Source organism: Sapajus apella, unplaced genomic scaffold, assembly GCF_009761245.1.
Source record: "Sapajus apella isolate SASKATOON/1434 unplaced genomic scaffold, GSC_monkey_1.0 scaffold63, whole genome shotgun sequence".
Classification (NCBI taxonomy): Eukaryota; Metazoa; Chordata; class Mammalia; order Primates; family Cebidae; genus Sapajus; species Sapajus apella.
In genome coordinates this window covers 5,763,111-5,789,889 of record NW_022437003.1, presented here as the reverse complement: position 1 = coordinate 5,789,889, position 26,779 = coordinate 5,763,111, and positions in this window count along the sequence as shown.

The window sequence follows — 26,779 nt, the reverse complement described above, 5'->3', positions numbered from 1 at the left end:
GCATGTGTCTTTATAAGAGAATGATTTATAATCCTTTGGGTATATACTCAGTAATGGGATTGCTGAGTCAAATGGAATTTCTATTGCTAAGTCCTTGAGCAAGTGCTACACTGTCTTCCACAATAGTTGAACTGGTTTACACTCCCACCAACAGGGTAAAAGTGTTTCTATTTCTCCACATCCTCTCCAGCATCTGTTGCCTCCAGATTTTTTAATGATTGACATTCTAACTGGCGTGACGTGGTATCTCAATGTGGTTTTGATTTGCATTTTTCTTATTATCAGTGATGATAAGCAATTTTTCATATGTTTGTTGGCCTCATATATGTCTTCTTTTGAAAAGCATCTGTTTATATCCTTCTCCCACTTTTGAATGGGTTGTTTTTTTCTTGTAAATCTGTTTTAGTTCTTTGTAGATTCTGGATATTAGCCCTTTGTCAGATGGGTAAACTGCAAAAATTTTTTCCCATTCTGTTGGTGCAGTTCACTCTAACGACTGTTTCTTTTGCCGTGCAGAAGCTGTGGAGTTTGATTAGGACCCATTTGTCTATTTTGGCTTTTGTTGCCAATGCTTTTGGTGTTTTAGTCATGAAGTCCTTGCCTACGCCTATGTCCTGAATGGTTTTGCCTAGATTTTCTTCCAGGGTTTTTATGGTGTTAGGTCTTATGTTTAAGTCTTTAATCCATCTGGAGTTAATTTTAGTGTAAGGTGTCAGGAAGGGGTCCAGTTTCTGCTTTCTGCACATGGCTAGCCAGTTTTCCCAACACCATTTATTAAACAGGAAATCCTTTCCCCATTACTTGTTTTTGTGAGGTTTGTCAAAGATCAGATGACTGTAGATGTGTGGCATTGCCTCCGAGGCCTCTGTTCTGTTCCATTGGTCTATATCTCTGTTTTGGTACCAGTACCATGATGTTTTGATTACTGTAGCTTTGGACTATAGTTTGAAATCAGGTAGCATGATGCCTCCAGCTTTGTTCTTTTTGCTTAGAATTGACTTGGCTGTGCGGGCTCTCTTTTGGTTCCATATGAAGTTTAAGGTGTTTTTTTTCAGTTCTGTGAAGAAGGTCATTAGTAGCTTGATGGGGATAGCATTGAATCTATAAATTTCTTTGGGCAATATGGCCATTTTCATGATATTGATTCTTCCTAACCATGAATATGGAATGTTTCTCCATCTGTTTATTTATGTGTCCCTTTATTTCCTTGAGCAGTGGTTTGTAGTTCTCCTTGAAGAGGTCCTTTACATCCTTTTTTAGTTGTATTCCTAGGTATTTTATTCTTTTTGTAGCAATTGGGAATGGGAATTTGCTCATGATTTGGCTCTCTGTTAGTCTGTTATTGGTGTATAGAAGTGCTTGTGATTTCTGCACAGTGATTTTATATCCTGAGACTTTCCTGAAGTTGCTTATCAGTTTAAGGAGATTTTGGGCAGAGAGGATAGAGTCTTCCAAATATACAATCATGTCGTCTGCAAATAGAGACAATTTCACTTCTTCTTTTCCTAGTTGAATACCTTTTTTTCCCCTTGCCTAATAAGGTCTGGCTGGAACTTCCAATCCTATATTGAATAGGAGTGGTGACAATGGGCATCCTTGTCTAGAGCTGGATTTAAAAGGGAATGCTTCCAGTTTTTGCCCATTCAGTATGATATTGCCTGCAGGTTTGTTGTAAATAGCTTTCATTATTTTTGAGATATGTTCCTTTGATACCTAGTTTATTGAGAGTTTTTAGCATAAAGGGCTGTTGAATATTGTGAAAGGCCATCTCTGCATCTACTGAGATAATCATGTGGTTTTTGTGTTTGGTTCTGTTTATGTGGTAGATTACATTTACAGATTTGTGTATGTTGAACCAGCCTTGCATCCCCGGAATGAAGCCTACTTGATCATGATGGATAAGCGTTTTGATGTGCTGTTCCAGTCAGTTTGCCAGTATTTCAATGAAGATTTTTGCATCTATGTTCATCATGGATATTGGCCTGAAGTTTTCTTTTTTGGTTAACTCTCCGCTGGGTTTTGGTATCAGGATGATGTTGGTCTCATAAAATGATTTGGGAATGATTCCCTCTTTTTTTATTGTTTGGAATAGTTTCAGAAGGAATGCTACCAGTTTGTACATTCTTTGTACATCTGGTAGAATTCAGCTGTGAACCTGTCTGGACCTGGACTTTTTTTGGTTGGTAGGCTATTAATTGTGGCCCCAAGTTCAGCCCTTGTTACTGGTCTGTCCAAGGTTTCAACTTCCTCCTGGTTTAGGTTTGGGAGGGTGCAAGTGTCCAGGAATTTATCCATTTCTTCCAGGTTTACTGGTTTATATGCATAGAGTTGTTTGTAGTAATCTGATTGTAGTTTGTATTTCTGTGGAGCCAGTGGTGATATCCCCTTTATCGTTTTTTATTGCATCTATTTGATTCTTCTTCCTTTTCTTTTTTATTAATCTGGCTAGTGATCTATTTTGTTGATATTTAAAAAGGCTGGCTCTTGGATTTATTGATTTTTTTGAAGGATTTTTTTTTGTCTCTATCTCCTTCAATTCTGCTCTGATCTTAGTTATTTCTTGTCTTCTGCTTGCTTTTGAGTTTTTTTGATCTTGCTCTCCTAGCTCTTTCAATTTTGATGATAGGGTGTCAATTTTAGGTCTTTCCTTGCTTCTCTGGTGGGCATTTATTGCTATAAATTTCCCTCTAGGCACTGCTTTAAATGTGTCCCAGAGATTCTGGTACGTTGTGTCTTCTTTCTCATTGGTTTCAAAGAACATCTTTATTTCTGCCTTCATTTCATTGTTTATCCAGTCAACATTCAGGAGCTGGTTGTTTACATTTGCTGAGTGATTTACGTCCAATTATGTGGTCATTATTAAGAGTATGTGCCATGTGGTGCTGAGAGGAATGTATATTCTATGGAGTTGGGGTGGAGATTTCTGTAGATGTCTATTAGATTCACTTGGTCCAGATATGAGTTCAAGTCCTGATATCCTTGTTAATTTTCTGTCTCGTTGATCTAATATTGATAGTTGAGTGTTAAAGTCTCCCATATTATTGTATGGGAGTCAAAGTCTCTTTGTAGGTCATTAAGAAGTTGCTTTTTGTACCTGGGTGCTTCTGTATTGGGTGTATATATATTTAAGATCATTAGTTCTTCATGATGCATTTATCCCTTTACCATTATGTAATGCCCTTCTTTGTTTTGATCTTTGTTGGTTTAAAGTCCATTTTATCAGAGACTAGGATTGTAACTCCTTTTTTTTTTTTGCTCTCCATTTGCTTGATAAATCTTCCTCCATCCCTTTATTTTTAGGCTATGTGTGTCCTTGCACGTGAGACGGGTTTCCTGAATACAGCACACCAATGGGTTTTGACTTTTTATCCAATCTGCCAGTCTGTGTCTTTTGAATGGGGCATTTAGTCCATTTACATTTAAGGTTAATATTGTTAAGTGTGAATTTAATCCTGCTATTTCAAAGCTAGCTGGATGTTTTGCCCATTAGTTGACACATTTTCTTCATTTACCATTTGCTACGTGTTTGGAGTGGCTAGTACTAGTTGTTCCTTTCCTTGTTTAGTGCTTCTTTCAGGAGCTCATGTAAGGCAGGCCTGGTGGTGAGGAAATCTCTCAGTATTTGCTTGTCTATAAAAGATTTTCTTTCTCCTTCACTTACGAAGCTTAGTTTGGCTGGATATGAAATTCTAGGTTGAACATTCTTTTCTTTAAGGATGTTGAATATTGGCCCCCACTCTCTTCTGGCCTGTAGGGTTTCTGTGGAGAAATCTGCTGTGATTCTGATGGGCTTCCCTTTGTGGGTAACCCTACCTTTCTCTCTGGCTACACTTAGTATTTTTTCCTTCATTTCAACCTTGGAGAATCTGATGATTATTTGCCTTGGGGTTGCTCTTCTGGAAGAATATCTTTGTGATGTTCTCTGTATTTCCTGGACTTGAATGTTGGCCTGCCTTGCTAGGTTGTGGAAGTTCTCCTGGATAATATCCTGAAGAGTGTTTCCCAGTTTGGATTCATTCTCTCCGTCACATTCAGGTACACCTATCAAATTTAGATTAGGTCTTTTCACATAATCCCATCTTTCTTAGAGGATTTGTTCATTTCTTTTCACTCTTTAATCTTGCCTTCTCATTGTATTTCATTGAGTTGATCTTCAGTCTCTGATATCCTTTCTTCTGCTTGGTCCATTCAGTTATTGAAACTTGTGTATGCTTCTTGAAGTTCTCATATTGTGTTTTTCAGCTCCATCAAGTCATTTATATTCTTCTCTAACCTGTTTATTCTAGTTAGCATCTCATCTAACCTTTTTTCTAGTTTCTTACTTTCTTTGCATTGGGTTAGCACATGTTCTTTTAGCTCTGAGAAGTCTGTTACTACCCACCTTCTGAAGCCTGTTTCTGTCAATTCATCAGATTCTTTCTCCATCCATCTTTGATCCCTAGCTGGTGAGCAGTTGTGATCCCTTGAAGGAGGAGAGGCATTCTGGTTTTGGATGTTTTCATCCTTTTTGCACTGGTTTCTTCCCATCTTAATGTCTTTATCTACCTGTGGTCTTTGTAGTTGGTGACTTTCAGATGGGTTCTCTGAGTGGATGTCCTTTTTGTTCATGTTGAAGCTACTTCTTTCTGCTTCTTAGTTTCCTTTCTAACAGGCTCCTCTGCTGCAAGACTGCTGGTGGTCCACTCAAGACCCCACTTGCCTGGGGATCATCCACAGGGGCTGCAGAACAGCAAGGGTTGCCACTGGTTTCTTCCCCTGCTACCCTCATCTCAGAAGGGTACCCGCCAGATGTCAGCCGGAGCTCTCCTTTATGAGGTGTCTGTTTGTGTATACAGGGGTTGGGGAGTTGCTTGAGGAAACAGTCTGTGCCTTATAGCTCAAGTGCTGTGCTGGGAGCCCCATTTTTCCATGCAGAGCTGCTAGGCAGGTACCTTTAAGTCTGCTGCAGCTGAACTCATAATCAACTCTTTTCCCAGGTGCTCTGTCCTAGGAAGGTCAGCTTTATTTATAAGTTCCTGCCATGCTGCTGCTTTTTTTCATAGATTCTCTGCCCCGCACAGAGTAGTCTAGTCACAGTCAGCCAGCAGAGGTGTTGCTGAGCTGATGCAGTCACTGCCCAGTTGCTGTGTGAACTGCCTCAGTAGTAGCCTACTGCCTTCGTACTAGAGGATGTCCTTCCCCCCACTGAGCTGGACTGTCCTGGGTCCAGCTGTGTTTGCTGCGAAACTCTCAATCCAGAGCATTTCAGATTGCTTGTTTTGTCGGGGTGGTACCCATTGAGCCAGATCACCTGGCTCCGTCTCATCCCCCTCCTTTTCAGTTGAATGGGGTGCTCTGTCTCCCAGGCATTCCAGGCGCCAGTCAAAACAGCCACCCAGACTTGTGTGAGTTTGTGTGTGCCAATCCAGCACTGGCTGAAACTGCCAGGCTGAAAACTCGTGGTGCTTTTCGGCCCGGTAATCTCCTGGTCTGTGGGAAGTGAAAATTTGTTTGGAAATGTGGTGGGCACTCACCCTCTCTGCTGTTCTCACTGGGAACTGCTCTCCAGAGCTGTTCCTATTTGGCCATCTTGGATCCTCCCCCTTCCAAATGCATACTTCTAATGACACTTAGCATTAGTCCTCTTTTACCCAAGGTTTTGCTTTCTGTGGTTTGTTACTCACAGTCAACTGTGGTCAGAAAATATTAAAAGGAAAATTCCAGAAATAATTCATAGGTTTTAAATTGCACATTGTTCTAAGGAGCATGACAAAATCTCATGCTATCTGTTCTGTCCCACCTGGAATTGAAATCATCCCTTTGTCCAGTATATCCAGAATTGCTCCCTATCTGTTAGTCACCTAGGAGCCATCCTAGTTATCAGGGGAGTGTCGTGAAATGACAGTGCTTATGTTCAAGTAACCCTTATTTGACTTAATAATGGCGCCTAAACACAAGAGTAGTGGTGCTGGCATATTGTTCTATTTTATTATTAGTTTTTGTTCATTCTTATTTTACCTAATTTATAAATTAGTCTTTATCATAGGTAAGGATGTAGGGGAAAAACATAGTTTATATAGGGCTTGGTCCTATCTGTTATTTCAGGCTTCCACTATGGGTCTTGGAATGTGTCCCCAGTGAGTAAGGGGGAGTTGTATATATACCATGCATCTCTATCACTGGGATACAAGTCTTTCTACTGTGCTATGATTTTTTAATAAACTCTCACACATGTATATTTTTTATCAAAAGTTTATATCATGACAGATGGCCTATCCACTATGATACATTCAATAGTCTGAGATTTGCATTGGTACAGTAGACTATTTAATATAAAGTTCATTAGAGATAACATCTCATTACTGTGATCTCCCCAAGGACTTGGAACAGATTGATATGGAAACAAAGTAGCACCTTATAGTCTAGAAGTCCATAATCAGATTGCCAGGACTCCAGTGATGTTGGCAGGACAGCAGAATTTCACTTAATAGGCCACTCAAAGAAGTTATCATCATGGGTTTCACATTTATCTGTAAGAATTGACCTTAAACAGCAGAAAGGCAGCTTAAGAATATCTGCCTTTTGGCAAATTGCATAAAGCCCTTTTACCAGGATATTTGGAGACAACAAGAGAGGCAACAAACAAGATGGTTACAGTTCTGAACTTAATGTGAATTATTATTATAGCAAACTGAAATTTATCAAATGAACACCAAATAGCATTGGGGTGAGAGAAAGAAGCAAAGCTTTCATCAGTAAAATCTGGGACAGCTGCAATGCCTCACAAGAGTATCCCCTGTGAATTGTAAGGCTTTTGTAACATGTGACCTTGTACTATTTATAAAAATGAGAATATTCCTTCAAGAGCCGAGATGTAAGGAATAAAACACAATTGATGTTTCACAGAGTTTGGAGAGAGTAGAATGAACCTCTGAAGTTAGAAAAGGATACCAATTCTGACCTTTATAGCTCTGGAATGGGATCTGGAAATGGATGACATGAACGTTTTCCAAAAAGTTAACCTCAGCCTTTCTTCCACATCAATATTATTCATTAATTCTGGGAATTTGTCTTTGGATTGCATTTTTTCTCCTCTTATTTATTGCATGCTAGAAGTCTTGAGATGGGTCATGATGACATATTGAAAGAAAAAAAAATAGTAGAGGCCAATTAAATAGATGCTATTTATTTGCCCAGCACTACACAAGTGGCATCTCATTATTCTCTCAGTGCCCATGTCAGCCTGATGTTAGGCTGACAGAGGTGAAGAAACTGAGACATAGAGACGTACGTAATTCATGGAGCTAGGATGTAGTCTCCAGTTTTCTGATTCCGAAGCTTGTGATATTTGTCACTGCACTGTAGTAATTCGGCACTAGGAGACAATCCGTGGCCTTAAGACTTCCTTTTTCTTGGCCTTTTAATTAGAGAATTAAAAAGATGTCAGAACATTTTGATATTGCTATTCAACTTAAAAAGTGGTGGGTCACATACAGCAAAACTCCATGTACAGTGGAGGGTAAAGAAGTCACACACTGTAGGTCGTCAAATGTTTGAGGTATAATAGTGTAAGACACTACTGGGGAGTGCAAGAGTTGCATAACAAAAATAGTAAGTAGCACAGAGCGCATTCTAAGTAGCACACACCCTCATGAACACTGTATATGGATTAACTCTAATGAGCATTCTCAGATAATGCCTTTTTTCCTGATGAGGAGATTAAACAGCAAGGTAAGAAAGTCTCTAAAAGTAGAAGCTGGACTCAACCCCAGCAGGCTCCCCCAGAGTCTCAGATTTTCATACCCTATTGCTTTAGATTAATGATTTGGCTCTACTTTCTATTCTAAAGGCATTGTTGCTAGCTTTCCGTAAAAGTCAGTAGTACTACCCCTATGTGACCACTTTGAACGTGACTGAAGGTAACGTGAATAAGTCAGATAAGAAGCCGCTTTCTTGTCTCCTTAAAACATCAGGGTAGGATGTGACCAAAAATCAGAGCAGGATGTGATATCTCCAATGCTGGTAGAAAAAGACAATTGCTTAGGAGCATTCACCACAGTTATTTAACATTTCCTGACCACGGTATTCTGTAAGGATTCAGTATATATTTCTTTGTGTCTGACATTTGACATAACAGGTTTTATCACCAATCCTACCACTTGTCCCAATTTCTTGTTTTGAAAATAAATGCTGCTGCATTGTGTTTAATTGTTTTGGCATGGTGAGACAATTACATTGTTGAAAAATACAGAAATATATTCAGCAAAACGTCTCACTCCTGCCTCTGACCCCCATTTACCAGTTCACAGCCCACATTACCTGACCCCAGGAAAGTCCTGCTAATTATGTATCCTTCACTTACTAATACTATGCAAGCAAATGTGAACATATATTATTTCTCACCATTTTTGAACCCAACTTAGCATATATATAAATTGTTCTTCTTTCTCCTTTTTAAAAGATAATTTACTTGGAATCTTTCCAAACTAGCACAGGATTCTTTTGAGTGTCACTTCATAGTGTTCCATTCTTTGAATGATCCTAATTTATCTAATCTTTATTAATCTCTTAATGGACATTTGAGTTGCTTCCAATATTTCACTATTACAAATCCTGACATGCGGGATAACCTTGAATATGTTTCATTTAACATGTGCAGGTATATCTGCAGGATTAATTCCTAAATTGGAAATGGGTCAAAAGTTATATAAGTTCATAATTTTGACAGGTAATATGAAATTGACAATTACAGGTCTTCCTAAGGTTTTTCACATCATAAAACTTATAGTAAATACAACAATCAAATAACCCATGGGATAAACTAGAAATGATTGTGAACTCTATACAAGATGACTTATGGCCAAAGGCAACAAGCATAGGAGCTGTAATTGATCAGGATCCATCCAGCTGCTAGAGGGCTGCAGCGATCAGTATCTGCCAGGACAGTGGTAAGAAAGCTCCCTGGCAATGCATCAACACTGTGGGAGAATGCCTATATCCTTCAGTGTCACCAAGGGAACCTTCTAAATTGTGGAATCTGAATTAACCTGATAGATGAAGAATGGTATATCTATGTGGTTTTATTGTATTAAAAGTGAACCTCATCATTTTTTTTATGTTGGAGCTATTTAGTCTATTTCTCATTTTTTCTATACAATTATGTTTTACTGTTAAATTGGAAAAGCTATTTATGTATTAGGAAAAACTATTCCTGTGTCTGTGATAGAAATTGCAATTCTTCCCTGCCCCATAGATATTCGTCTCTTTACTCATTATGTTTTTGTTGTGCTGGTTTTCTTTCTCATTTTTTTTTTCATTCTTTTATTATACTTTAAGTTCTGGGGTACGGGTGCAGAATGCTCAGGTTTGTTACATAAGTATACTCGTGCCATGATGATTTGCTGCATCCATCAACTCCGTCATCTACATTAGGTATTTCTCCTAATACTATCCCTTCCCATATCCCCTCCACCTCCCGCTATCCCTCCCCTCCCCTGCAGACCCAGTGTGTGATGTTCCCCTCCCTATGTCCATGTGTTCTCATTGTTCAACTCCGAGTTATGAGTGAAAACATATGGTGTTTGGGTTTCTGTTTGTGTCAGTTTGCAGGGAATGATGCTTTCCAGCTTCATCCATGTCCCTGGAAAAGACATGAACTCATCCTTATGTATGGCCGCATAGTATTCCACACTGTATATGTGCCACATTTTCTTTATCCAGTCTATCACTGATGGGCATTTGGGTTGGTTCCAAGTATCTGCTATTGGGAACAGTGCCACAGTAAACAAACGTGTGCATGTGTCTTTATAAAAGAATGATTTACAATCCTTTGGGTATATACCCAGTAATGGTATTGCTAGCTCAAATGATATTTCTATTTCTAGAGCCACAGTGGTTGAACTAATTTATACCCCCACCAACAATGTAAAACCCTTCCTATTTCTCCAAATCCTCCCCAGCATCTATTATCTCCTGATATTTTTAATGATCACCATTCTAACTGGCATGAGATATCTCATTGTGGTTTTGATTTGCATTTCTCTAATGACTAGTCATGATGAGCTTTTTAAAAAATGTTTGTTGGCTGCATAAATGTCTTCTTTTGAGCAGACATATCCTTTGCCCACTTTTTGATGGGGTTGTTTTTTCTTGTAAGTTTTTTAATGTCTTTGTAGATTCTGGATATTAGCCCTTTGTCAGATGGGTAGCTTGCAAAAATTTTTTCCCATTCTGTTGGTTGGCGGTTCACTCTAACGATAGTTTCTCTTCCTGTGCAGAAGCTGTTAAATTAGATCCCATTTGTCTATATTTGCTTTTGTTGCCATAGCTTTTGGTGTTTTAGTCATGAAGTCCTTGCCCATGTCTATGTCCTGAATGATATTGTATAGGTTTTCTTCTAGGGTTTTTATGGTGTTAGGTATTATGTTTAACCCATCTGGAGTTAATTTTTGTATAAGGTGTAAGGAATGGATCCAGTTTCAGCTTTCTGTCTATGGCTTACCAGTTTTCCCAACACCATTTCTTAAACAGAGAATTCTTTCCTTATTGCTTGTTTTTTTCAGGTTTGTCAAAGATTGGATGAGGGTAGATGTGTGGCATTATTTCTGAGGCCTCTGTTCTGTTCCATTGATCTGTTTTGATTACTATAACTTGTACTATAGTGTGAAGTCAGGTAACATGATGCCTCCACTTTTTTTTTTTTTCTCCTTAGGATTGTCTTGGCTCTGTGGGCTCTTTTTTGGTTCCACGTAATTTAAAATGCTTTTTTCCAATTACGTGAAGAAAGTCAATGGTAGCTGGATGGGGATAGCATTGAATCTACAAATTACTTTGGGCAGTATGGCCATTTTCACAATACTGATTCTTCATAAACATAAGCATGGAATGTTTTTCCATCTGTTTGTGTCCCATTATTTCCTTGGGCAGTGGTTTGTAGTTCTCTTTGAAGAGGTCATTCACATCCCTTGTTAGTTGTATTCCTAGGTATTTTATTCTCTTTATAGCAATTGTGATTGGGAGTTCACTCATGATTCATCTCTCTGTTTGTGTGTTACTGGTGTATAGGAATTCTTGCACATTGATTTTGTATCCTGAGACTTTGCTGAAGTTGCTTATCAGCTTAAGGAGATTTTGGGCTGAAAGGATGGGGTCTTCTAAATAAACAATTATGTCATCTGCAAATAGGGACAATTTGACTTCCTCTCTTCCTAATCGAATACGCTTTATTTCTTTTTCTTTTCATTTTTTGCCTGTTTGTTCTGGCTAGAACTTCCAATACTATGTTGAATGTGAGTGGCGAGAGAGGGCACCCTTGTCTAGTGCCAGTTTTCAAAGGGAATGCTTCCAGTTTTTACCTATTCAGTATGATATTGGCTCTGGATTTGTCAGAAGTAGTTTTCATGATGACAGAATAAAATGGTACATTCCATTGATACATAGTTTATTGAGAGTTTTTAGCATAAAGGACTATTGAATTTTGTCAAAGGCATTTGTGCATCTGTTGAGATAATCATGTGGTTTTTGTCTTTGGTTCTGTTTATGTCATGGATTACATTTATAGATTTTTTATAGATTTGCATATGATGAAACAGCCTTGGATCCCAGGGATGAAGCCAACTTGATCGTGATGGATAAGGTTTTTGTTGTGCCGTTGGGATTCAGTTTGCCAGTATTTTATTGAGGCTTTTTTTTGCATCAATGTTTATCAGGGATATTGTCCTGAAATTTTCTTTTTTAGTTGTGACTCTGCCAGGTTTTCATATCAGGATGATTCCCTCTTTTTGTATTGTTTGGAATAGTTTTTGAAGAATGGTACTAGCTCCTCTTTTGACCTCTGGTAGAAATCGGCTGTGAACCCATCTGGTCCTGGATTTTTTAGAGTTGTTAGGCTATTAATTGCTGCATTAATTTCAGACTTTGTTATTGGTCTATTCAGGGATTCAACTTCTTCCTGGTTTACACTTGGGATGGTGTAAGTATCTAGGAATTTATCTATTTCTTCTCAATTTACTGGTTTATTGGCATAGAGGTGTTTGTAGTAATCTCTGATGGTAGTTTGTATTTCTGTCGGATTGGTGGTGGTATCCCCTTTATCATTTTTTACTGTATCTGTTTCATTATTCTCTCTTTTCTTCTTTATTAGTCTGGCTAGCAGTGTATTGATTTTGTTGATCTTTTAAAAAAACAGCTTCTGGGTTCATTGATTTTTTTTGAAGGGTTTTTTTTTGTGTCTCTATCTCCTACAGTTCTGCTCTTAGTTACATTTTTTCTTCTGCTAGCTTTGGAATTTGCTTGATCTTCCTCCTGTAGTTCTTTCATTCATGATGTTAGGTTGTCAATTTGAGGTATTTCCTTGTTTCTCTTGGAGGCATTTAGTGCTATAAATTTTTCTCTAGACACTGCTTTAAAGGTGTAACAGACATTCTGGTACGTTGTGCCTTCGTTCTCTTTGGTTTCAAAGAACATCTTTATATCTATCTACCTTCATTTCATTATTTATCCAGGAGCAGGTTGTTCAGTTTTCATGTAGTTGTGCAGTTTTGAGTGAGCTTCTTTATCCTGAGTTCTAATTTAATTGCAGTGTGGTTGGAGAGGCTGTTATGATTTCTCTTCTTTTCCATGTGCTGAGGAGTGATTTACTTCCAATTATGTGGTCAATTTTAGAGTAGGTGTGATGTGGTGCTGAGAAGAATGTATATTCTGTGGATTTGGGGTGGAGAGTTCTGTAAATGTCTATTAGGTTTGCTTGGTCCAGATCTGAATTCAAGTCTTGGAAATCCTTGTTAATTTTCTGTCTCATTGATCTGTCTAATATTGACAATGGGGTGTTAAAGTCTCCCACTATTATTGTGAGGGAATCTAAGTCTTTTTGCTGGTCATTAAGAGCTTGCTTTATGTGTCTGTGTGATCCTGTATTGGGTGCGTATATATTTAGGATAGCTTTTCTTGTTGCACTGATCCTTTTATGATTATGTAATGCCCTCCTTTGTCTCTTTGCTGGTTTAAAATCTGTTTTATCAGACTACGAATGCAAACTTTTTTTTTTTTTTTTTTTTTTTTTGCTTTCCATTTGCTTGGTAAATCTTCCTCCATTTCTTTATTTTGAGCCTATGTGTGTCTCAGCATGTGAGATGGGTGTCCTGAATACAGCACATTGATGCATATTGACTCTTTAAATTTGCCAGTCTGTGTCTTTTGATTGAGGCATTTAGCCCATTTACATTTAAGGTTAATATTGTTATGTGTGAATATGATCCTGCCATTTTGATGCTAGCTGGTTGTTTTGCCCATCAGTTGGTGCAGTTTCTGCATAATGTTGATGGTCTTTACAATTTGGTATGTTTTTGCAGTGGCTGTTCCTTTCCACGTTTAGTGCTTCCTTCAGGAGCTCTTGTAAGGCAGGCCTGGTGGTGATGAAATCTCTCAGCAATTGCTTGTCTGTAAAGGATTTTATTTCTCCTTCACTTATGAAGCTTAGTTTGACTGACTGGATAAGAAATTCTGGATTAAAAATTCTTTTCTTAAGGATGTTGAATATTGTCCTCCCCTCTCTTCTGACTTGTAGGGTTTCTGCCAAGAGATCCATTGTGAGTCTGATGGGCTTCCATTCTCCCTGGCTGCCGTTAGCATTTTTTTCCTTCATTTCAATCCTGGTGAATCTGACAACTATGTATGTCGGGGTTGCTCTTCTCGAGGAGTATCTATGTGGTGCTCTCTGTACTTCCTGGATTTGAATGTTGGCCTGCCTTGCTAGGTTGGGGAAGTTCTCCTGGATAATATCCTGAAGAGTATTTTCCAATTTGGTTTCATTCTCCCGTCACTTTCAGGTACACGATCAAAAGTAGATTTGGTCATTTCACATAATCCCATATTTCTTGGAGGCTCTGTTCATTTCTTTTCACTGTTTTTTCTATAATCTTGCTTTCTCATTTCATTGAGTTGATTTTAAATCTCTGATATCCTTTCTTCCACTTGATCAATTCAGCTACTGAAACTTGAATATGCTTCACAAAGTTCTCGTGCTTTGTCTTTCGGTCCCATCCAGTTGTTGATGTTCTTCTCTATGCTGGTTATCTAGTTAGCATTTCGTCTAACCGTTGGTCAAGGTTCTTAGCTTCCTTGCATTGGGTTAAAATATGCTCCTTTAGCTCGGAATAGTTTGTTATTACCTACCTTCTGAAGCCTGCTTCTGTCAATTCATCAAACTTGTGCTCTATCCAGTTTTGTTCCCTTGTTGGTGAAGTGTTATGATCCTCTGCAGGAGAGGAGGCTTTCTGGTGATTTCAGGCTATTTGCACTGGTTTCTTCCCATCTTTGTGAATTTATCTACCTTTGGTCTTTGAAGTTGGTGACCTTAGGATGGGGTCCCTGATTGGACGTCTTTTCTGTTAGTTTTCTTTCTAACAGTCAGTCCCTCTGCTGCAGGTCTTCTGGAGTTTGCCACTCCAGACCTTTCTTGCCTGGGAATTACCCGTGGGGGCTGCAGTACAGCAGAGATTGCTGCCTTTTCCTTTGTTTGGTAGCTTCATTCCAGAAAGCTACCTGCCATATGCCAGCCAGTGCTCTCCTGTATCAGGTGTCTCCCAGTCAGGATACATGGGTGGGGGTCAGGGAGCCACTTGAGGAGACAGTCTGTTTTTTATCAGACCTTGAGCACTGTGCTAGGGGATACATTGCTTCCTTCCGAGATGCTGGGTACAGATGTTTTAGTGTGCTGAAGGTGAACCCACAACCACCCCTTTTCCCACAAAAGCTCAACAAGGCCTCTGCAGGAGTAGACTCCCTTCTTGCTAGGCAGAGCACCTTCGAAAAAAGCAGCTTGTCAGACTTATAAATAAAGCCCCCGACTACCTCGGACAGAGCACCTGGGAAAAGGGGTAGTTGTGGGTACCACTTCAGCAGACTTAAATGTCCCTGCCCAGCAGGTGTGAAGGAAGCAACAAATCTCCCAGCACAGCACTTGAGCTCTGATAATGGACTGACTGGCACCCTGTATATTCTGACTGGGGGATACCTTGTGGATGGCTGGCTGCCATCTGGCAGGTAACCTTCTGGGACAAAGCTACCAAAGGAGAGAACAGGCAGCAATCTTTGCTGATATGCAGCCACTATGGATGATTCCTGGGCAAGGAGGGTCTATAGTGGACCTGCAGCAGAGGAACGTGTTAGAAGGAAAACTAACAAACAAAAATAAATAGTATCAACATTAACAGACAGTACATCACCAACTTCAAAGACCAAAGGTAGATAAATCCACAAAGATGGGAAGAAACCAGTACAAAAAGGCTGAAATCACAAAAGCCAAAAATGGCACTTATCCTCCAAGGGATCACAACTCCTAACCAGCAAGGGAACAAAACTGGATGGAGAACGAGTTTGATGAATAGACAGAAGCAGGCTTCAGAAGGTAGGTAATAACAAACTTCTCCAAGCTAAAGGAGCATATTCTAACCCAATGCAAAGAAACTAAGAACCTTGTCAAAGAAAGATTAGACGAAATGCTAACTAGAATAACCAGCATAGAGAAGAACATCAACAAGTGGATGGAGCTGAAAAACACAGCCCAAGAACTTCGTTAAGTATACTCAAGTTTCAATAGATGAATCAGTCAAGTGGAAGAAAGGATATCAGATCTACTCAATGAAATAAAGTGAGAAGACAAGATTAAAGAAAGAAGAATGAAAAGAAATGAACAAGCATCCAAGAAATATGGGGTTATGTGAAATGACCAAATCTGTTTTTGATCGGTGTACCTGAAAGTGACAGGAGAATGAAACCAAGTTGGAAAACACTCTTCAGGATATTATCCAGGAGAACTTCCCCAACCTAGCAAGGCAGGCCAACATTCAAATTTGGGAAATACAGAGAACACCACAAAGATATTCCTCATGAAGAGCAACCCCAAGGCACAAAATCGTCAGATTCACTGCAGTTAAAATGAAGGAAAAAATGCTAAGGGCACCCAGAGAGAAAGGTCAGTTACCCACAAATGGAAGTCCATCAGACTCCCAGTGAAGCTCTTGGCAGAAACCCTACAAGTCAGAAGAGAATGGAGGCCAATATTCAACATCCTTAAGAAAAGAATTTTCAACCCACAATTTCATATCCAGCCAAACTAAGCTTCATAAGTAAAGGAGAAATAAAATCCTTTACAGACAAGCAATTGCTGAGAGATTTCATCACCACTAGGCCTGCCCTACAAGAGCTCCTGAAGGAAGCACTAAACATGGAAAGAAACAACCAGCATCATCCATTGCAGAAACATACCAAATTGTACAATCGACACTATGAAGAAACTGTACCAATTGATGATGGGCAAAACAACCAGGTAGCATCAAAATGGCAGCATCAAATTCACACACAACAATATTAACCTTAAATGTAAATGGGCTAAGTGCCACAATCAGAAAACCCAGACTGGCCAATTGGACAACAAGTCAAGCTGCATCAGTGTGCTGTATTCAGGAGACCCATCTCACATGCTGAGACACACATAGGCTCAAAATAAAGTGATGGAGGAAGACTTAGCAGCAAATAAAAAAAAAAAAAAAAAGCAGGGGTTACAACCTGGTCTCTGATAAAACATACTTTAAACCAACAAAAATCAAAAGAGACAAAGAAGCGCATTACATAATGGTAAAGGATCAATGAAACAAGAAGAACTAATTATCCTAAATATATGTGCACTCAAAGCAGGAGCACTCAGATACATGAAGCAAGTTCTTAAAACCTACAAAGAGACTCAGACGCCCACACAATAACAGTGGGAGATTTTAACACTCCACTGTCAAATTAGACAGATCAACGAGACAGAAAATTAACAAGGATATCCAAGACTTGAACTCAGATCTGGAACAAGTAGACCTAAGAGACATCTACAGAACTCTCCACCCCACATCCACAGAATATATATGCTTCTCAGTACCACATCACACTTATTCTAAAATTGACTACATACTTTAAAGTAAAGCACTAGTCAGCAAATACAAAAGAATGGAAATCATTATTAACAGTCTCTCAGACCACAGTGCAATCAAATTAGAATTCAGGATTAAGAAACACACTCAAAACCAATAACCTACTCCTGAATAACTACTGGATAAATAATGAAATGAAAGCAGAAATGAAAATGTTGTTTGAGAATGAAGACATAATGTACCAAAATCTCTGGGACACCTTTAAAGCAGTGTCTACAGGGAAATTTATAGCACTAAATGCCCACATGAGAAGCAAGGAAAGATCTAAAATTGATACCCTAGCATCACAATTAATAGAACTACAAGAACAAGATCAAACAAATCCAGAAGCTAGCAGAAGACAAGAAATAACTAAGATTAGAGCAGAACTGAAGGAGATAAAAAAAAAAAAAACACTTCAATAAATCAGGATAAATTCAGGAGCTGTTTTTTTTTTTTTAAGATCAACAAAACAGGTCACTAGCCAGACTAATAAAGAAGAAAAGAGAAAAGAATGAAATAGATGCAATAAAAAATGATAAAGGGGATATCACCACCAATCCCACAGAAATACAAACTACCATCAGAGATTACTACAAACACCTCTATGCAAATAAACCAGTAAGTCTAGAGGAGATGGATAAATTCCTGGACACTTACACCCTCCCAAGACTATACCAAGAAGAAGTTGAATCCCTGAATAGATCAATAATAAGACCTGAAATTGAGGCAGCAATTAATAGCCTAACAACTCTAAAAATTCTACCAGAGGTCAAAAGAGGAGCTGGTACCATTCCTTCAAAAACGATTCCAAACAATACAAAAAGAGGCAATCCTCCCTAACTCATTTTATGACCAACATCATCCTGATACCTAAACCTGGCAGAGTCACAACTAAAGAAGGACATTTCAGGACAATATCCGTGATGAACACTGATGCAACAAATCCTCAATGAAATACTGCAAACCAAATCCAATAGCACATCAAAAAGCTTATCCATCATGATTAAGGCAGCTTCATCCCTGGAATGCAAGGCTGCTCAACATCTCAACATATGGAAATCTGTAAACATAGTCCATCACATAAACAAAACCACAGACAAAAACCACATGATTATCTCAATGGATGCAAAGAAGGCCTTCAACAAATTTCAACAGCCCTTTATGCTAAAAACTCTCAATAAACTAGCTATCAATATAATGTATTTCAAAATAATAAGAGCTATTCATGACAAACCCACAGCCAATATCATACTGAACAGGCAAAAACTGGAAGCATTCCCTTTGAAAACTGGCACAAGACAAGGATCACCTGTCTTTCCACTCCTATTCAACACAATATTCGAAGTTCTGGCCATGGCAATCAGGCAAGAACAAGAAATGAAGCATATTCAATTATGAAAAGAGGAAGTCAAATTTTCTCTATTTGCAGATGACATGATTGTATATTTAGAAGATCCTATCATCTCAGCCCAAAATCTCCTTAAGCTGATAAGCAACTTCAGCAAAGTCTCAGGATACAAAGTCAATGTGCAAAAATCACAAGCATTCCTATACACCAATGACAGTCAAACAGAGAGCCAAATCATGAGTGAACTCCCTTTCATAATTGCTACAAAGAGAATAAAATATCTGGGAATACAACTAGCACAGGATGTGAAGGACCTCTTTGAGGAGAACTATAAACAACTGCTCAAAGAAATAAGAGAGAACACAAACAGTTGGAAATACATTCCATGTTCATGTTTATGAAGAATCACTATCATGAAAATGGCCATACTGATGAAAATAATTTATAGATTCAATGCTATCTCCATCAAGCTTCACATAATTGAAAAAAAAAAAAAAAAAAACCTTAAACTTAGTATGAAACTAAAATAAAGCCCAAAGAGCCAAGACAATCCTAAGGGAAAAAAAAACAAAAAAACAAAAAAACAAAGTTGGAGGCATCATGCTACCTGACTTCAAACTGCACTACAAGGCTACAGTAATCAAAATACCATGGTACTGGTACCAAAACAGAGATATAGACCAATGGAACAGAACAGAGGCCTCAGAAATAACACCATGCATCTAGAACCATCTGATCTTTGACAAACCTGACAAAAGCAATGGGAAAAGGATTCACTGTTTAATAAATGGCGTTCAGAGAACTGGCTAGCCATATGCAGAAAGCTAGAACTTGATCCCTTCCTTACACCTTATACAAAAATTAACTCCAGATAGATTAAAGATTTAAAAATAAGACCTAACACCATAAAAACCCTTTAAGAAAATCTAGGCAATATCATTCAGGACATTGGCATGGGCAAGGACTTCATGACTAAAAGCTATGGCAACAAAAGCCAAAATAGACAAATCAGATCTAACTAAACTTAACAGCATCTGCACAGTGTAAGAAACTATCATTAGACTACACCAGCAACCAACAGCATGGGAAAAAATTTTGTAATCTCCCCATCTGACAAAGGCCAATATCTAGAATCTACAAATAAATTAATTTACAAGAGGAAAACATCCCCATCAAAAAGTGGGTGAAGGATATGAAGAGATGTTCTGAAAAAAAGACATTTATGCAGCCAACAAACATATACCATTTCACACCAGTTAGAATGGCAATCATTAAAAAATCAGGAGACAATAGATGCTGGAGAGGGTGTGGAGAAATAGGAACCCTTTTACACTGTTGGTGGGAGTATAAAATATTTCAATCATTGTGGCAGACAGTGTGGTGATTCCTCAAAGATCTAGAAATAGAAATACCATTAGACCCAGCAATCCCATTACTGGGTATATACCCAAAGGATTATAAATCATTCTATTATAAAAACACATGCACATGTATGTTTATTGTGGCCATGGTCATAATGGTACCAACCCAAATGCCCATCAGTGACAGACTGGAGAAATAAAACGTGGCACATATACACCATAAAATATGAGGCAGCCATAGAAAAGGATAAGTTCATGTCCTTTGCAGGGACATGGATGAAGCTGGAAACCATCATTCCAGCAAATTGGCACAAGAACAGAAAACAAAATGCTGCATGTTCTCATAAGTGGGTGTTGAACCATGAGAACACATAGACATAGGAAGGGGAACATCATACACTGGGGCCTGTTGAGGGGTGGTGGGGGGGGCTAGGGGAAGTATAGCAGGGTGTGGGGGGATTGGGGAGGGATAGAATTAGGAGAAATACCTAATGTAAATGATGGGGAGATGGGTGCAGCAAAGCACCATCGCATGTGTATATGTAAGTAACAAACCTGCATGTTCTGCACATGTACCCCAGAGCTTAAAGTTTAATAAATAAATCAGCACAAATGTAGAGACTGTAGAAACCATAGGGATTTGGATACAGGAAAATTTAATGTTGACAAGAACAATGACTGAAACTATTGTTCAGGAATAGAGATTTTAACATTTTATTAGAGGCTTGAACAATGTTAACTTGCGCTCTTCCCTATAATTTTTGCTCTAAGAAATTTGGAAAATTATTTATTGCTTAAAATTCTGCCTCAGTGCTACCTCAGGATATCTCAAACTGAGAAGAAAAATAAAAGAGGTGAAACCAGTTGATGAGGAAGATGGTTTTACAATTTTTTTAAAAATATGTATTTTCTCTGTGGACTCTCCAGAGTCTATGCCAACTTTCCAGAACCAAGCCAGGCTCCCAGAGGCATTCTGGACCCAAGGCTCTTGGCACAAAGTTTCCAAAAGACAGAGGGTCCCTTTGAGCCACATCCTGGAACCTGAAACCAAGCCAAAACAGCTCGGAGAGGGAGAGAGAGCGGCAAAGCAGCTTCAGAACATTTTGGGTCATATATTTGCTGCTAGCCTCTTTGCTTTACAACCTTTTAAACATTATTTTTTCTTCCTGAATGTTTTAGTCTGTTATTGTTAGTCATTTCAAAGAGGCTCCTATTAAGGTTTTTGTGAGGCTAGACTCTCATTCCTCTCCATGGTCTCTTGCTCAGTCCTCTGCCTCTGCTCTCTCTAGCACTGTTTACTTATAAGCTTGGTTTTGGCAGTCTGTTAAGTTTATTTTACATTTTACTGAAGTGTGAGGGGAAATACTGATAGAAAAACTAAACAAAATTCCTTACAAAATGGTATCACCAAAATGAGCAAAGTACCTGAAAGAGTCAAACATCCGGGTGGCCAGAACTCAAAGCCTAATTTTTCTTCCCTATAAGGCACTCTCAGCCTCTGTTCCTGCTCTGACAGGTGATAAGATCACCTGAAAATTAATCAGTAGTGGAGAGGGGACTGTATTCATTGTCAATCCCACATTGCAAGTCTGGGTCTCTGCTTCCCTGCGTTTTTTGTCTGTGTTGCCATAACCTTATCAGAATAGGGTATACAAACTCCTTTGTTGCCGCTTTAAAGAAATGGAAATGCTATATCTTCTATTAAGTTAAAGGGAAATTTTTCCTACTCCTGACCCAGCTATATCAATGATTATTTTAAAATAGCATCAGATAATTTCTCCCTTAGTATAGTCATGTGTCTCACCATAAGATAAATGTTTTCAAAGAAAAATTACGGTGGCCATATATAAAACTAAAAGTATATAAAATGATAGTGAAAATATAAGTTTATATGGTATTTCATGGCAATTCTGTTAGAGTTGACATTAAGCAGACATGAATGTGGAGATATATATGATTATATATAAAGATAGGCACACACATGTCTTTCTTCAAATAAGTCAATGGCTGAATAATATACATCCTTAAAATCTTTTTGGAGTAACGTGGCAATTTAAACTAAATGAAAAGTATAATTTATAAGAGCAAATATGGTCATCTAAAAAGATTATTCCTAAAGGATATAAAAAAGGGGCTGAATATTATCTCTTAAACAGAGGAGGAGCAAGAACTTGGAAATATTGGTAAAAATAAAAATACAGATAGCCTAAGGGACCCTACATAAGAAAATGGAATAACCTACGACACAGATGTTCTACAAAGTATATGCCAGGTCTATTTGCAGCTTTCTACATCCCTGAGTACAACTTAATGTCTTCACGTAAATTTTAGTGTGTCTCTTTTACAATAAAATTATCATGGGTTACTGATAACACATTGTACTACTGGCCTAGGCCTTCCACATTCAGAGGTAGTTCAGATGTCTCCTGAAATTTAGATACCACAGCTGAAATTCATTTCCCTGCGACATGCAATAGTATTAAAGTAGATATGTAATGGTGAGGTGTAAAACATTCCTAAAATATTAGTGTCTTATAACAACAAAAGTGTTTTCTTGCTCTAGCTACATGTTCATTTAGAATTGACTGTGGAATCTATCTCACATCTCTTTACTCCAGGTCCCAAGCTGGGAACCCTGTCTGTAACTGGAGTATAGCTAGATCCTCTGATGGCAGAAAGTAGATAGTGTGCAGAATATCAAACTGTCTTCTAGCACTTATACTCAAATTTCATATTCCATAAACAAAATAACACACTCAACTTCAAGGAAATAGGAAAATGCAATCTCACAATGCAACTGGAATGAGGAGAGCTACATTATCATTGAGCAGCCCTAATGCCTATTTGAAATTAACACTTTGATAGCATTTCCATTGTATTTCTATGTTACTAATAATGAAGAAATTTAAACTATTAAATTTTAACTATTTAATTTGATCTCCCAAAGTTAAAAATAAAACCTTATTGGATATATTTTATATGAAAGGTGGTAACTTCCAATATGAAGATAGAAAGCATATCCTGAAAAGATTTGGAGTAGTAAGAGGAATTTAGTCAGCACTTCTCCCCTGTCTTCCCTATGGAATAAAAGCCTTAATCTGCAGAGGGAAGGGGGAAGGGCAATAACTGTCACTGCCTATTGCAAATGTGAGAAGAAAATAGGAAAATAATCTCTATCTTTCAGGAAGAAGCAGGAATGCAAGCTGGGCTCAGGACTATATGGTCAGTGGTGAAACCCAAAAACGCAAGATGTAGATATGTGATGAGGACCTAACACTGAAGCTTAGTCAAAATAAAGAATACCCCTCTAGGACAGGCTAACCAGCATGTAGAATGAAATAACTTTCAGGATATAGACCCTCTCTATATACATGGCATGAAGGAAAGACTAAAAGCTGATAGTTGAGTAGATACCGAAAAAAAAAAGAGGGTAAAACCTTCAGACAAAATAGTCCCCACTCTAAACACAAAGCATCACTAGAAGAATATGTGGTGCACTGAGGCTAACCATTGCAACAACAAAGTAAAACACAGCTCAGCTTCTAATTAGATTAACCCTAACCTCTCCACAATAAAATCCTAGCAAAAGAAAACTATGACCATTTCCAGGAATAAATGCTGTATACTTTTATTGAAGTACACAAAATTTCAAGTCTTCAATAAAAAGTACAAAGCATAAGAGAAGAAAGAAAAAAGCCCAGCACATTTCTAAGAAACAAAGCAATCCTTAAAAGCAGACTCAGATATGACATAAGAGTTTCAAACTATCTGGCAAGGAGTTTCAATTAACTGTGATTCAGATGTTAAAAGCTCTAATTGAAAAGGTAAATAACATGCAATATCAATTGGGTAATTTCAGCACAGAGAAACAAACTGTCAGAAAGTATTAATTAGAAGTGTTTGTTAGAAATGAAAAATACAGTAATGGAGTAACAAACACCCTTAATAGGTTCATAGTAGAGTTGACATAGTCAAGGTATGTTAGTTTGTTAAGGCTGCCACAAAAAGTAGCACAGACTGAGTGGCTTAAAAAACAGATATTTATTTTCTCACAATTATGTAGTTAGAAATCTGATATTAAGTTGTTGGTAGAGTTGGTTTCTTTTGAGTTTCTTGGGGCCAGGGATCAGGGGCAGACAATACAGCTTATAAGAAAAGATTTAGCAAACTTGAAGATAAACTCATAAAAATTAAAAGTGAAACTGAAAAAGAAACTCCAAAAGAAAAGCTTATTCAATATCATATGTAATTTTCTATCACATAAAATCTCTGTAAGTGGAATCTCAGAAAAACAAAACAGAGCCTAAAAAAACATGTAAAGAAATAATGATGAAAATTTTTTTTAAATTATACATCAAACCTCAGACATAAGAAACTGAGGAAATCCCTAGCAGAAAAAATACCAAACCAAGCACACATTTACACCATGCAATACCTAAGACTATAATATTCAAACTGATTTTTCTCAGGGCAAAAAAAAAAAAAAAATCTTGAAATAAGTCAGAGAAAAAGACATTATCTTCACAAGTTTGAGGATAAGAATTAAACCAGTTTTTAGTCAGAAACCATACAAACTAGAAAACAAGAAAACAAGGAAGTAAAATATTTAAACATCTGAAAGAAAAAGAATGTTCTCAATCGATAATTCTGTATTTGGTAAAAAAGTATCTTGTAAATTCTTAAGAAAATAAAGATGTTTTTCAGGTGAATAAAAATAAACTGGGAATTTGATGGAAGACTTAAGAAATAATGGATGAAGTTCTTTGGGTACAGAAATACAACCGAAAGAAACTTGCATCTACACAAAGAAAAGAAGAGTGCTGGAGGAGGTAGCATGAAAGTGTCTTCTTATTTTTAATTACTCTAAAAGACAATTGACTGTTCAAACCATAGATAGCAGGAATATGTACTATGTCCATAGCACATAAAAAAGCACAGTGTGGCAATAACAGCACAATAAATGCAAAGGGAAAATTGGGAACATACTGTTATAAAGCTCTTACACTACACATAAACAGATAATCTTATTTAAATGTAGACATTGATTAAATATGCATGTTGCAAACTCTTTAAGACCACCACTAAACAGTCCTTAAAAGGTATAAAAATATGTCAATAAAGGAAATAAATCATTAAAAGTACCAAAAAGACAGAAAAGGAAGAATAAACAAAATTGAAGGAACAAATAAAAAATGCTTAGAAAGTATATTTTAATTCATTCATATCAATTGACATCACCAGAAGAAACAGAAATTGTCAGATTTAATAAATGATCAAGACCCATTTATATGTTGTCTATAAGAAATTTATATTAAATATAGAACTATACATAAGTTAAAAGGATAGAAAAAGATATACCTACAAACATTAACCAAAACAAAAGACTAAGTAGTCATATTAGTAACAGACAGAATAGACTTCAGATTAAGGAATATTATCAGAGATAAAGATATATATATGTATATATATAATGACAAGTCAGTTCTCCAGAGAGATATAAGAATATTAATGTTATCCTAGATGGATAACAACAGAGTTTCAAAACAGATAAAGAAACAATATACAGAAGGAAAGGAGAAATAAATAAATCCACAATTATGGTTGAAAACTTACATTCCTTTTTCAGTAATGCATAATACAAATAGACAAAAATCAGTAAGAATATACAAAACCTAAAAACATGATCAAACATCTTGACGTAACTGGAATTTACAGAAAGTTTGGAGAAAGCTAACAAAAAATAGAATAGACATAGGATATTCAAATGATAAACAATAAATTTTAAGCCTTAAGAATGTAAAATAGTAGAAATCATATATTCTCAGACCATAATGGAACTAAACTAGAAATCAATAAAGTAAAAATAATAAGAAATTCCCAAATATTTGGCTTTTTAAAAAAATAAACCTTCAAAATAATGTATGGGTCAAAGAGGAAACCTCAAGTGAAATTTTAAAATACTTTGAACTGACAAAAAAAAAAAAAAAAAACCACCTAGAAATACAATCTATCAAAAGTTTGACGATGCTATTATTGCAGTGCATAGATGTGGAATTATATTATTCAATATCTTTAATGAAAAGAAAAAAATGTGTCAGTTTAGTTACTTAAGCTTCCATGGTAAGAATCTAAAGAAAGGCAAACTAAATTCAAAATAAACAAAAGAAGGAAAGTGCAAATTAAAAAATATACTTGCAGATGTCAATAAATTGAAAAAAGAACAATACAGAAAATAAAACTAAAAGATAATTCTTTCAAAAAAATTAGTAAAATGTACAATGCTGTTGCCAGAATGACCAAAAATAAAAAGGAAAATCATAAATTATTTATATTAGGAATGAAAATGAGACATCATGAGAGAATCTACAGACATTAAAAGGCTCTAAAGGAAATATTTTGAAGAAGTCAAGGCACATGAATTTAACAACTTAACATTAAATACTTGAAAGATACAACATTATAAAAGTTAAGAAGGAATAACTTAAATAGTTCAATATCCATTAAATAGTTCTTTTTTTTTTTTACTTTAACACTTTTTAAGAAAAATAACTCTAAGGTCAGATGGTTTCACTTGAGTGTCCTACCAGGTATCTAAGGAAGGAACAGTATAAAGTCTATTTAGTGTTGTCTAGATAAAAGAATACAAAGTAATTTCTGGCATGGCAGCATGAAGAATCTCTACAAGTCTTCACAATTATAAATCATAATTGTTGAAAATTACAAAAACCAATTATTTAAAATTTCTGGAATTTGTCCCAGGGGATATAGCAAATTAAGTGGATTTTTTCCAGAAAATCTATCAAATCTAACTTTTGGTAAGAAAAGAGAGCATCTATGGAATTTGATCCATGACTTTCTTCTGCTGACCAGCAACTCAGTAAGATGGAAGCTCCTCTCTAGGAAGATGCAGTGAAGAAGATGGAGCTCTTTCACCCCAAAGATCCAGTTCAGGGCTACAGTTATCCCTGGGTAAGGCAAGCCACAAAAATTCCTTATTTATTATTCCCCAACTTTGTGTTGCAGGAGCTGTATTCCAGACAAGTGCAGCTAAGATGTCTGAGATTCCCTTTATTCAGCCAGATCTGACTTGTAGAGCTATCTCAGGAGCAGTAGGCTGAGAGTTCTGGACCCCA